We start from the raw sequence: 13,823 nt of genomic DNA on the forward strand, positions 1-13,823 counted from the left end.
GGCAAGTTCTAAATTTAACACACAAAGGGAACTAGGTAGCATCTCACCCGCACATGGCATAGAACTATATCACAAAGCTACAACCTATATACCTATTTGTTTCATGCAATTGTTAGCAAAGTTTTTTATGTCCCTAATCCTAATACCATAACAAGATCCACAAAGGACACATATATATACATCACATACAGTTCAAAAACAAAAATTTAGAGAGGTATCATTTTTCTCAAAAATCACAATCAAAATTGGTCAACTGCCCTAAATACTTAAAATTCACCTTATTACACAACAAAACAATCACAACACAAAACAAAACACATCATGAAAATAATTTAAACCTAGATATGTTGGTTCTACAACCATACTACGACTAACAGGAAAGAAGCACGGTAATAAAAACCTATGGTGGCTATGGTACACCCATACCCAACTAAAAGACTATGCATTGTCCCCAATGTGCAAAACAAAGTAACACAAAGGGAAGTGAGGACATGCCTAGGATGCATTAAGCATCCGTGTCATCTTGGGTTGCCTCCCAAACAGCGCCTGATTTATCGTCGCGGCACGACTCAGCCACCTTGGCTACTTAGACTTCATCATGGTCTATATCTATATATGCTTTCACTTTTTCAAGGTTTCCCACATAGTGCTTCACCATTGCCCATTTACCTTGAATGAGGCTTCACCTTCACATTTTAGATCTACACTACCATGTGAGTAAATCCAGACTATGGTGAATAGCCCATACAATCTTGACCTTAATTTTTCAAGAAACAGATGATGTATTGAGTTATACAAAAAGACCAAGTCATTATGTTTGAACACTTTTTTCTCAATTTTTTTTCATGATATAGCTTCATCCTTTTTTTGTATACAACATAACTCTCATAAGCACGGAGACGAAACTCATCCAACTCATTTATCTTTCTCAATCTTGATGTATCTTTACACTCTAAGGTTAGCTTTTCCAATGACCATAGTGCCATATGCTCCAATTCAATCAATAAGTGGCAAGCCTGACCAGAAATACCCTGGATTTTAGCCTTTGGAAAATTCTTGAGCTTAATGACTCACTATACGAATTGTATGGTGTGGATACGGGTCAAGTGAACCTAGTCATTAGGTGTCTAGTGGATGGTGGTTAGGTTTTTAGTCTTGGTAACAACTTGGTGGTAAGAGCTTTTAGGGGTGGTGATGAGTAGTTAGGACGATCCTTAATAAATTAGTAACTTGGTGGAATGGCTTGGCTCTAAGTACGATTGGATCACTAAGAGCCGTGAGAATAGATTACAAGTGGTAGAGTTAAGTCGTATATTGTCCAGTGTCTAATTCATTGAGTTTCTTCTTAGATACAACTAGACCATACGAGTCATATTATCAGATCATGAGTGGGATCATAGATTCTTATGGTTGACAGTATATGTAATGACCCAAGACTACCCCCTAGTCATTACACGGTGCTTGAGACCTCGAAGGACCACAAGCTAGCCCATGAATGATATCTATTGTGGGCACTGAACAAAAATACTAAAATAATTATGGAATAATAGGCTGAAATGCCATAAGGTTCAAAAAATCTAAAATGCTGATAATGAGTAATAATATATGAATTTGAAATACTGTCTGAATATCTAGTCTGAAAAGCCTCTAACTGAAACTGTTTGAAAGTAGAGTTGATGGGACAAACCCCCAACTAACTCCATTTACTATAATACTGAGTCTACTAAGATAATGAAATAAAATAATATGCTCGAATGATGAGGACACACTGCTAAATCTGCTACAGTTGGCTGAATCTGGCTAACCACGGTCAGGAACTTGATCGTCCAACCTATGATATGAAACATCATTGTGCAAGAAATGGGTATGCGATCAGTACGTGGGAATGTAATGGTATGATAAATGAGGTAAGAATAAATGCATAGGTTCATATGTATAAATAATAACTAACTAAATGATATGCAAGAGCTGGATTAGTATACATGGAGGATCTGTAACTACTGAACATACTGCGTAGACTGTGACTGAGTATACTGTAACTAAATATGATAAATAATAATTGAATATACATATAATCTAGGATCATTGATAATCTGAATTACTATTAACTGAGTGATTATATCTGACAGTCCTGAATCTATAGAACTGAACTAAGTTTTATTTTCAAGATTGAGACCAAAACTGAAACTGTGGGAGGTAATCATCTATCCTACATGCCCCAAATAAGGTAAAATAGTTGAGGTAGGGTCCAATCTATAACCCCAATTATAGGGGTGCTAATACCGTGCCACGGGTACTAACACTAGTTGTGAGTTAACCCTAACTAGCAGGAATATATTTTGTCAACCCTCACTAATAGAAAAACTTATGAGAGATGTGTCAATCCTTATCTAGCAGGAATTCATCTCAACCTATGCTGGGTACGTAGTTCTATAACTCAAGGATTGCTACTAAGTGTCAAACCCTACACCAATAGGAATGTCCCTATCCCTGGGTTCGCTCGGTGCTGAATCCTACTCCCAACTAAATGACACTGAACTGATTAACTGCATTGGACTGGACTGATATAGAGTTTACTGAGTTTTCCTAAGTTCTGTAACTGACTGAGTTCTACTGAGTTCTGTAACATACTGAGAGTACTACTGATCATGACATGACTAATACTATTCTGTAATGGCACTAGTTTTAAGTAACAACTATATTGTCGGGTATTAAATGCCCCCAGGACTCGATAGCATGAAAAGTATAGCAAAACATAAAAATTTTCACTTGGTCATAATTCATTCATAGAGATATTTCGTCAAAAATTTATGATGCATTAACTTGTACATAAATGGGATACATGTTAGCATGCTAGAATGGCAATATTTCATTCGCATAGACAATTTATCAAATACATGGGAAGCATACTTGGTTCATTAAATAATAAACACTTAGGGTTAACATGTATACAACAATTAACTTGCAAATTCACAGATAATAACATGGGGATTACTCAATTCAACATACACGCTATACATCTTCATAGAGTATACCATTAATCATGGATTAAAACTCAATAAATGTCAAAACATGAACACAATCCAATTTCATACATGTAAACCATGAATCATAATTCTTAAAGTTTTGAAGATGGATTTTTTGACTTTATGGGAGGAAGGGATCCATAGATGAACATCTAACATACCATAATTTAGTGAGTTCTTAGAGAAACTCTTGGTATTGACCTTGATTCTTGAGAGTTAGGGTTTATTTTTCTTGAGAGAGAAATAGCTTTTGATTTTGGGAAAAAGTGAATAATGAAGGGTTTAATAATTTTTAGGACTTAAATCCTACATCTGGGTAAAATAAAATCATGGGAAAATACTGTTTTAACCCTAGGTGTAACTTTAATTTTTCATGAAATTTTCTTGATCTGGACCACTGGCGCGATGTGGAGCTATTGTGCCATGTCACTGTAAAATGACTTTTGGGAAATTGCATGATGGCGTGATGCGGTGGTATCACGTTGCCATTTTTTTATGAACTGGAAGTGCACAACGACGCAGTGGAATCGTGTTGGTACACTGGAAATTGACAATTGTGAATAGGGTCTATGGCGCGATGCGACAATATCGTAGACCAATACTAGAAATTGACAATTGATACTTACTACACTTGTCGATACGCTACTGGCCTGAATGACGACGTTTAACAACTAAAACTTAAAATCGCCATAACTTCTTATCCGGTTGTCAGAATTAGGTGAATTTTATATCGTTGGAAAGCTAATTAAATTTCCTACACAATAGTAGGCTCTAATCTAAAAATTACTGAGTATGTCAAAAATTTTAATTAGGATAACCCATGTACTGAGGGTTAATCTAGGCTAGGAAAATATGGGGTATTATAATATCTCCTCCTTGGAAACATTCATCCTCAAATGTGGCTAGTTAAGCTGAGAGAATACTGGCAGACTGAATTTACATACTAAACTAAACATGCACAACTGAAGCATGATTACGTGACTGGTCTGATAGACTAAACTTACATATTGAACATGCATATCTGATGCATGATTACATGGCTAAAATCTATTTATGAAATACATTACTGACATGAGGATGATATGAGATGGTAACTGATACAAAGTTTATAATGGTACTGAATATAGAATTGAGTAGGTTTAAGAAATACTATGATAATATATGAGACACTATCTAACTAAAGGACGACTGAATGACTTCAACACATTACTGAGGCCTGAGTAACACGTGGCATAAACTGAACTTCATGGACCATTTAGAGTGTAACATGAGTTACGAGAACTGAGCATACTAGGAAACATGAATATGTGTGTCATGAACTGCATAACCTGAGTTTGGAATTTCTAAACGTCTGGAACCTGATTCGTAATATAGAGTGGACTGGAACTCCTTATACTAGGAACTGGCATGCATGGTTTTCGATAATGTGCACGAATATGATCTATGATCATAAAAATGACATGTAAAGGATGAGTACTTACATTACTAACATTACTAATAAAATCTGAAAGCCTGAATTCATTACTTGTTCTACCATCTCCCCCTTAGCTTAAAACCATTATTCTTAATATGCGGATTACTTAATAAACTCCTAACTAAACGGTCACCACTTTACTTCTAGAGTCAAAGTTAGATACTGAGGAGGGCTCTGCTAATATTTCAGGTCTAATATTGAGTTAACAGCTATATAGGGGTTACAAAGGAAGAGAAGCCTCGAAATCTAATTAAGCATAAACATAAAGATGAAAGACTCATAACGTACCCATAAATATATCAGGAGAACTTCCCTGATCATAGCGAGACTGGAGTGCATAAAATCTATTGTGGCATTGACCACTAGTGGTACTAGAAGTGGCGCCCTACTGAGTCAAGCGATCGGATGGAACTGGAGGATGACTGTGCTGACTTTGCAGACCAACCTTAGGATATTCTCAGACTCTGTGACTTGACTCGCCATATCCAAAACACACATCACTACCGGCTTTACACACACCTAGGTGATTTCAACTATATTCTTCACAAAGTAGATGGGTACGACAGCTGCTCACACTTCCCTTAGTTTTAGAGCCATACCTCATCCCAACGATCATTCCTAAACTTTGGTACTAGCGCACTAGCTAAAGATGGAGTTGGAATTAAAGACTTTGGATGAAACTGGGAATGGTGACCACCTTCTAACTTAGGCTGACTGAAATTAAAGCTACCTATTCTCGCCCTCTTATTCTCTTTTCTTCTTCTTAAGCTTCTGTTCCTCAATCTGTTGAGCATGGACTATAAGCCAAGATATGTCCATCTATTTAATCAATATTCCTGGCCTGCACTCCTTAACCATACTACCTGACACTCTATATATGAACTTGCTCATTCTGGACCTATTGTCTGTTACTACATGGGGAGCATATCTGGCTAACTGAGTAAATATGAGGGAATAATCTTTTACACTCATAATACCTTGTCTGAGATTGATGAACTCTAACTGTTTTGCTTCTCTCAGCTCTAAGGGAAAGAATCTATCTAGAAAGGCAGTAGCAAACGCTTCCCGGGGCTCTGCATTTACACCCCTGTCTACCTTCCACTGCTTAAACTATGTATAGGAAGGTAGCTAACTTAGCACTTTCACTGGAAGTCACTTCCATGATATTTCTAATTTTCTAAACCTAATTGAGAAACTCTTGTAGATCCTCTTCTGACTTAGATTCTATAAAAGAAGAAGGATTCATCCGAGTGAAGTCCCAAATTTGGGTTACATCCGTATTGGCCACTGGATTATCCAAAAAAATAGCTGGCCATTTATTCTAAGCTATGACTAAATTGGCTAGAGTAGTGAATGCAGCTCTGAATTCTGCGTGAAAGACATGCTCGTCTAGGGGATCTACCTAAACAGGCTGAGGTGCTAACTAATTTCTAGTTCTTTTTTTGTTAGTCCTCTTGAGAGGTATGTTCTATAAATGAAAGGAAAAAGCAGATTAAACTAAGAGATTAACTTGATCTCAGGCTCACTCGCATGACATGAATACTGAAAGAAGGGAAACTTTACCTAAAACATCTCATAGCCTCTTGTCCATAAGTGTGGCGCGCTACACACCCATGCATAAGATTCAACACAATCCAATTTTCAGACTCCCTAGGACTCTATTGAACCTTAGGATCTTATACAAAGTTTTTAATGACCCGAAACTACCCCTAGTCATCACACGGTGCTTGCAACCCTTAATGTAATACCCCATATATTTCTAAGCTAGCAGACGAACCATTTTTCCTACGTATGAAACCTCTTATCCTGTGAGTAGCATTTTAGTGCATGTCTTACAATGAGTATCCTAGCGATAAGATAGCTTATGATACATTAAGCATGTTTATATGAGTCACTTAAGGTAATACAAGCTAAGAGTTTTTGAATCCATCAAGTTTTGGTGTTTAATTTTGCAAAGGTCATCTTTGAAAGAGTTTAACTCAATGTTAATTTGGTATTTTGGATGATTTAGACCTACAGAATTGTAGAGAATCAAATTATCTTTCGAACGATACAAATTTCGCCTTAATCCAATACCCGGCCAAAAAGTTATGCTTTTTTTTGTGAGAGACAGTAAGGATACGCAATTGGTTAGGCTCCGCCCAACCTAAACATAGGCGATTGGTTAGGTGCCGCCCAACCTAGCTTAGGCAATCACTTGGTCACCGCGTAAGTCAGTTCTAGGTGCCAAAAAAGCACTTTTTTGAGTTATTTTAAGGGTAATTAAGTATTTTAACACTCCTTACACGTCCCTAAACTTAACCCTACAAAATATATAGCTTCTAAACACATTACAACCCTATTAACATCTCAAATCTCATCATCCAAGAGCACTATAGGAGAAAAACAACTAGGGTTGCATAATTAATCTTGAAGATCCAATTTCAAGGAAATTCCTCCATCAATCATCAAGAACCTCCCTTTCAAGGTATGCGTAGTGTTCAACCATGGATTCCTTTCGTCCGTGGAGTTCAAGAATCAATTTTTAAAATACAAAAGCTTGGTTGATTGTGGTGATATAATTATACCCATGTTGATTTGCTATATAATAGTATCGTGACTATATATCTCATGAAAGTTATGTTGTTAGATGAAAAACATGATCTTTAGATGCATTGATAGAATAAAAGTATGAAATCCACCTATGCTTTAAAGAATGGATGTAAGTTGTTCGATAAAATGCCTAGTATGTTAGAACTTCATGTTTACATGATTTAATGATATCTAAATAAAAAGTTCATGTTAGTCATACACTCCAATATGAATTTCCATGCAAATTATGTTTTGTTATTGTTGTGGCATAAATCATGTATGATAATGGAGATATATATTATGTACACAAAATATATCCATTCTTTCCCTACCATGTTTAAGATGTTGAATAAATACATGAAGAATAATATCCCCAAATCATTATAATATGAACTAAACATTACATGTTTTCGTTCCCTTACGCTTGAATGGTTTCCATGCGATTTCTATGAATAGTATATATTGTCGGAATAAGTATGATATTAGAATATGAGATTTATGAATTGATGATAAGAATTCTTATTTATGTTAGATATTATGATGACCATTTACTTCATGAAATCCCCCACTCATGTATTATGGATTTTTCTTGATGGTCGTGTGCTCAAGAAATTCAAGTTGTGTCAGTTTCCTTCCATCAAGTCCTGGAGGTACTTATACCCAAAAAATATAGTTGTGTGCCTAGAGCCATGTCATGTTTTCATGATACTCTCAGTCAAGCCATGATCTATAGAATTTAGTCAGTCATGTGACACAGGAAAAATTAGAAATCTCAGTAATCTCAGTAGTCCAGTAATCTCAGAAATCTCAGTGCTCAGTAACCTCAGCAACCTCAGTTTTCACAGTTAATCTTAGTAACCTTAGTACTATTAACCAATCCTTAGAACTTAGAACATTATGTCAGTCATTGGAATTTAGTAAACTTAGTTTAGCTCTGCTAAACAATACCACTAGTATCAGTCCAGTTAATCAGTATCAGTTCAGCTAATTAGTTTAGTTTAGTTATTTTGTTCAACTTAGTTATTCAATTTAGTGTCCTTCAGATGGGATTAAAAGTAAGCACCGAGTGAACACAAGGATGGAAACTCACCCGCCAGTTCAGGGTGTGATTCTTAGTAGTCATCCTTGAGTTCCAGAACTACATAGCCAGCGTAGGTTGATACATCTTAACCCGTCAGATTAGGGTTGATGAGGTGGATTAACCCATCAGTTTAGGGTTCCCACCATTCTCATTGAGTACCTTCCATATAGGGTTCTCACAGTTGTCCTTACCAGTGGCGCGGTATTGACAACCCTCCAGTCGGGGCAGAGATTGGACCCCAGGTTAGCTATTATATCATAATTGGGGCATGCCAGTTAGATAATACTTCCCACAGTTTCAGTTACAAATTTTAGGACTGTCAGTTATAGCTACCCAGTCTCAGCAAACAACTCAGATAGCTCTTCAGATTTTGGTATATCAGGGCTGTCAAATATAGTAAACTCAGAAATAGAATGGAATTCAAATAGTTTCCTTCAGATTTATAGATTGTGAGATATAGTCACTTATGCTATCAATCACAATAGTTATCAGAACTCATGCTATTATTACTCAGCTTCAGGACTGTCAGATACAGTCAATCAGAATAGTACTTTATAATTTGAACTATCAAAAAAAATCATTCATTTATCAGTAATGAAATATCAGTCTCTTAGTATATAGTAATACAGTAACAGATCCATCACTTATTAGAGATTTACATATCAATAACAGTAAACTCAGTCTTTCAGAATCTCATTATCAGTACACTCATGTTGTCAGTATTCGGACTCAGTTGTCCGTATCTCCACGAGTTCAGTTACAGTTACATATGCATGTATGTCCTCTCACATTCATATCAGTCAGTATTGTCTATGCATATAACCCTTTGCATTTAGCCTACCTCACTTGTATACTTAGTACATTCAGATGTACTGATGCATTTCCGCTATGGTTCTTTCTCTTATGTTACACCATAAGTTTAGAGGCATGAGCTCCAAATCAGTAGTAAATTCAAGGATCAGCAGTCAAAGTTAGACGTGAGTCCTCATCCTTCGAGGACATGATGATTTTATTTCTATTTCAGTTTTCAGTTTATTTTAGTAGTTGGAGTTAGTTGGGCACATATCCCATCAACTCCTTATTCAATTCAGTTAGAGGCTTTCAGACTACATGTCAGATTAGATGTTCAGACTTTAGTATTTATGTTCCTTTTTAGTATTGTTATACCATATTTTTCAAGTATGTATTATTATTGAACCTTATGGCCTTACAGTTTATGTTTCTGTATATTTTATGAGATATTATGTAGTTTACAGGTACAGATATCAGTCATGGATTAGCTTGTGGTCTTTTGGGGTCATGAGCACCGTATAGTGTTTCGGTTCAGAAAATTAGGGTGTTACAAACTTGATATCAAAGCCTAAGGTTCAAAAGTGTCCTAGGAAGTCTGAAAGCTACATCAGGTAGAGTGTTGTACATGGGCGTGTTGTGCACCACACTTATGTGCATGAGTCTATGAGATGTTTTAGGAATAGTTTCCCTTCTTTTATGTCTCAAGATCGTGCTATAGCAAGTTTCTTTAAGGAAACCATGTAGATTCATATCATGCACCCCTCATGTTTACTTTACCTTACTTTCAGGGTAATAGAAACAGTGAAGTTCAAAGTCCTAAAGACAGGGCTTTCTAAGATAGTCCCTACAGTCAGTTATGAGATTTGCAACAAACTTAAACAGTATCCCATCAGCTCATTATTGTTCCAAGGTCGTACAGATTTTATTCATGATCATGGGAAAGTACAAAGTGTAAGTGTACATTTAGATCCTTGACTTATGTCATTCCCCAACATGTAGCCATCAAAAACTCAGTTACCAACTCAATTATAGTTTCAGTATCCAACACTCAGTGATCAGTGTTCAGTCCTTGAATTCAGTACTTCTGTACTAGCTATAGTCTTAGTTATAATGTCATCTTCAGTTTAGTAACGAGATTTGAAACTCATTTCAGTTCCAAACATGCTTGACAATAGCATTAAGGTTGTCAGTACTCAGTTATCAGTGTTTCAGTACCCCAGTTTATAGAACACCTTAGAGCCATGTTGTACGCTTGGTCTCGCATTCGAAAATAATACAGACTTCATGAATCCATGCTCAGATACCTTATTCTACTCAGTTAGTCCTTATCTCCTATGCATAAGACTCAAAAATCTTAGCCCAGCTATTCAGACTAAGTACAGTTTAGCTTTACAGATCCAGTATTCAGCTATCAGTTATTTAATTAATTTGATAAGTTAGTGTATTTATGTACTCGTGTTCAGCTCAGTTCATGTATCATGTCTCAATTTCAGACCCAAGCTATTCAGTCATGACTTTGTCCTAGGTGTCTCGTACATCTCCTCAACTTCTCTCAATAGCTCATCCAAGTCAGTATCCTTTGAGGGACATAGTGTCCCAAGGGGGAGATACATCATACCCCCCAAATTTCATGATATAAACATGCTGCTCTATTTTTTTTTTGATGAATCCAGTTTGGAGAAGGGGTACTCATAAGTTAACCCTTAAACTCTAACTTCAGTCGTATGTCATATTTTCAAGATTCAGTTCAGATCATGATATTCAGTATATCTACCACATCCCAGACTTAGTTACGTTCTCATGTTTCCGATCATGCATATGGAGTAATTAATCTCAAACATATCAGTATTATCAGTTCAAGGTAACAGTTTTTCTTAAACTTACTCGTTCTCATGTTCATATTTCAGTGCCAAACTTGGTATTTAGTTCCATGCTCAGTTTTCAGTTCAAACTTGATACCTTTACCATTGCATGATCATGAGTAAGTTTAGTCATGAATTCATGCATCAGATATGTGTGATCAGCTCATTAGTACTTTCAGTCATGCATTCACGTATTATGTGATTCATATAATCATGGATTAGATATTCATGGATTCAGCCTTTCAATTTTGCATCAGATGTGCATTCTCATTTTGAGAAAACTTACTTTATTAGAATCCTCAGTCTTATATTCATGAACCAGCTTCCCATGCATCAGATATGCATGTTCAGTATGTTGTGCTCAGCTTTCAGTCATGCCAGTCATGAACCCACATTTCAGTAGTGTATGTCTTGTACGTACTTTATCTTATCATCTCTCCCGCTTTGGTTAATTTCAATGTACATGACTTACAATGAGTATCCTAGCGATAAGATAGCTTATGATACATTAATCATGTTCATATGAGTCACTTAAGGTAATACAAGCTAAGAGTTTTTGAATCCATCAAGTTTTGGTGTTTGATTTTGCAAGGGTCATATTTGAACAGGTATAACTTAATGTTAATATGGTATTTTGTCTTATTTAGGCCCACCAAATTGTAGATAACTGAATTATATTTTCAACGATACCAATTTCACCTTAATCCAATACCCGAGCAAAAAGTTATGCCCTTTTCCGTGAGAGACAGTAAGGATAGGCGATTGGTTAGGCGCCGCCCAACCGAAACATAGGCAATTGGTTAGGAGACACCCAAACTAGCTTAGGCAATCACTGGGGCGCCCTCTAAGTCAGTTCCAGGTGCCAAAAACACTCCATTTTGAGTTATTTTAAGGGTAATTAAGTCTTTTAACACTCCTTACACGTCCCTAAACTTAACCCTATGAAATATATAGCTTCTAAACACATGACAACCCTATTAACATCTCAAATCTCATCATCCGAGAGCACCATAGGAGAAAAACAACTAGGGTTGCTTAATTAAGCTTGAGGATCCAATTTTAGGGAAATTCCTCCGTCAATCATCAAGAACCTCCCTTCCAAGGTATGCGTAGTGTTTATCCATGGATTCCTTTCATCTGTGGAGTTCAAGAATCAATCTTTAAAATAAAAAATCTTGGTTGATTGTGGTGATATGATCATACCTATGTTTACGCTTGTTTGTTTTTCTATATAATAGCATCGTGACTGTATATCTCATGAAAGTTATGTTGTTAGTTGAAAAATATGATCTTTAGATGGATTGATAGAATGCAAGTATGAAATCCATCTATGCCTTAAAGAATGCATGCAAAGTGTTCGATAAAATACCTAGTATGTTAGAACTTCATATTTAAATGATTTCATGATATCTAAATAACAAGTTCACGTTAGTTATTCACTCCAATATGAATTTCCATGCAAATTATGTGTTGTTATTGTTGTGGTATAAAGCGTGTATGATAATGGACATATAAATTATGTACACAAAATATATCCATGCTTTCCCTACCATGTTTGAGATGTTGAATAAATACATGAAGTATAATATCCCCAAATCATTACAATATGAACTAAATGTTACATGTTGCCGTTCCCTTACGCTTGAATGGTTTCCATGCGATTTCTATGAATAGTATATGTTGTCAGAATGCCTATGATATTAGAATATGAGATTTATGACTTGATTATAAGCATTCCTATTCATGATAGATATTATGATGACCATGTACTTCACGAAATCCCCCACTCATGTATTAAGGATTTTTATTGATGGTCGTGTACTCAAGAAATTCAAGTTGTGTCAGTTTCCTTCCATCGAGTCCTGGGGGTACTTGTACCCAAAAAATATAGTTGTGTGCCTAGAGCCATGTCATTTTTTCATGATACTCTTAGTCAAGCCATGAAATATAGAATTTAGTCAGTCATGTGACTCAGGAAAACTCAGAAATCTCAGTAATCTCAGTAGTCCAGTAATCTCAGTGCTCAGTAACCTCAACAACCTCAGTATTCATAGTCAATCTAAGTAACCTTAGTACTCTCAACCAGTCCTGAGAACTCAGTACATTCCATCAGTCATTGGAATGCAATAAACTTAGTTTAGCTTTGCTAAACAATACCACTAGTATCAGTCCAGTTAATTAGTATCAGTTATACTAATCAGTTCAGTTCAGTTATTCAGTTCAGTGTCCTTCAGATGAGAGTGGAAGTTAGCACCGAGTAAACCCAAGGATGGGAACTCACCCGCCAGTTCAGGGTGTAATTCTTAGGAGTCATCCTTGTGTTCCAGAACTACATAGCTAGCATAGGTTGAGAGATCTTAACCAGTCAGATTAGGGTTGATTAGGTGGATTAACCCGTCAGTTTAGGGTTCCCACCATTCTCATTGAGTACCTGCCAGTATAGGGTTCTCAAAACTATCCTTAACAGTGGCACGATATTGACACCCCTCTAGTTGGGGCAGAGATTGGACCCCAGGTTAGCTATTATAGCATATTCTGGGCATGTCAGCTAGATAACTACTTCCTACAGTTTCAGTTACAAATTTCAGGACTGTCAGCTATAGCTACCCAGTCTCAATAAAGAACTCAGATAGCTCTTCAAATTTCAGTATACCAGGGCTATCAAATACAGTAAACTCAGAAATAGAATGGAACTCAGATAATTTCCTTCAGATTTATAGACTATGAGATATAGTCACTTATGCTATGAATCACAACAATTATCAGAACTCATGCTGTCAGTACTCAGCTTCAGGACTGTCAGATACAGTGAATTAGAACAGTTCTTCATAATTTGAACTATCAAAAAAATCATTCATTTAATAGTAATAAAATATCAGTCTCTTAGTATATCAGTAATAAAGTATCAGATCCATCACTTATTAGTGATTTACATATCAATATCAGTAAACTCAGTCTTTTAAAATCTCATTATTAGTACACTCATGTTGTCAGTATTCAGACTCAGTAGTCCGTAT

This window comes from Capsicum annuum, chromosome 9, assembly GCF_002878395.1.
Source record: "Capsicum annuum cultivar UCD-10X-F1 chromosome 9, UCD10Xv1.1, whole genome shotgun sequence".
NCBI classification, from domain to species: domain Eukaryota; kingdom Viridiplantae; phylum Streptophyta; class Magnoliopsida; order Solanales; family Solanaceae; genus Capsicum; species Capsicum annuum.